We start from the raw sequence: 1,194 nt of genomic DNA on the forward strand, positions 1-1,194 counted from the left end.
TTTTGTTTATTTGTTTTTTTGAGACAAGGTCTTGCTATGCAGTTCAGGCTGGCCTTGAGCTCACTTTGCAGCCCAGGCTGGCCTCGAACTCACAACGACCCTCCTGCCTTGGCCTCCCAAGTGCTGGGATTACAGGTGTGCACCACCATGCCCGGCTCAGAAAAATTTTTATGTTTCAGCGTTTTTATGTTTTGGTTTTTGAGGCAAGGTTTTGTTATGTAGTTCAGGCTGGCCTTATACTCAGGTGTTCCTCCTACCTCTCAAATGCTGGGATTATAGGTGTGCACCACCATGCCCAGCTTTTTTAAAAAAAGCAATATTATATAACATGAAACTTACTATATTTTTATTATTAAATGTATATGGATGTGGTAGCACACACCTGTAATCCCAGTACTCAGGAGGCTGAGGCAGGAGGTTGTTGCAAGTTCAAGGCCAGCCTTGGCTACATAATGAGTTCAAATTCAGCCTGAACTGCACAATGAGACCCTGTCTCCAAAAATATACGTAATTTAGTGAATTTAGTACATTGATAATGTTTTATAACCATCATCAATAATTCCAGAACTTCTTAATCATCCCCCACAGGTACTCTGTGCTCGTCAAATACTGAACTCCCATTTCCCTGCTTCCAGGCTGGGATGTAGCTCAGTGGTAGAGCAACTGCCTTGCACACATAAGGCCCTAAATAATGTTTATATTATTTACCAGAAACAAAAGCTGGGTTTTTTTTTCCCTAACAGCTAAGAATGACACTTGTCCCCAGAATCCCCCAAAAAAGATAAATGAATTTGGGATTTTCTTTTTTTAGACAAATGAACTTGTTTCTGTAAAATTAAATACTTCCTGCTGGGCTTGGTGTCCATTGCCTGCATAATCCCACCACTGTGGAGAGCTGAGGAAGGACAATTGCATATTCAAGCCCACCCTGAGCAATTCAGCAATTTGGTGAAACCTTGTCTCAAAATAAAAAATAAAAAAGGGGTGGGGATGTAGCTCAGTAGGGAGGTCTATACACAGTCAAAACACAAAAATAAATTTAAAACTCAAAGCATAAGGGGCTGAGGATGTAGGTCAGTGGACTAACACCTGCCTGGCAAGCACAAGGTCCTGAGTTTGATTCCTGGTACAAAATAAAATAAAATAAAATAAAACCCAAAGGATGAAATGAGAGAAAATATTTGCAATATGTAT

This window comes from Chinchilla lanigera, unplaced genomic scaffold, assembly GCF_000276665.1.
Source record: "Chinchilla lanigera isolate Chin_1 unplaced genomic scaffold, ChiLan1.0 scaffold00014, whole genome shotgun sequence".
NCBI lineage: Eukaryota > Metazoa > Chordata > Mammalia > Rodentia > Chinchillidae > Chinchilla > Chinchilla lanigera.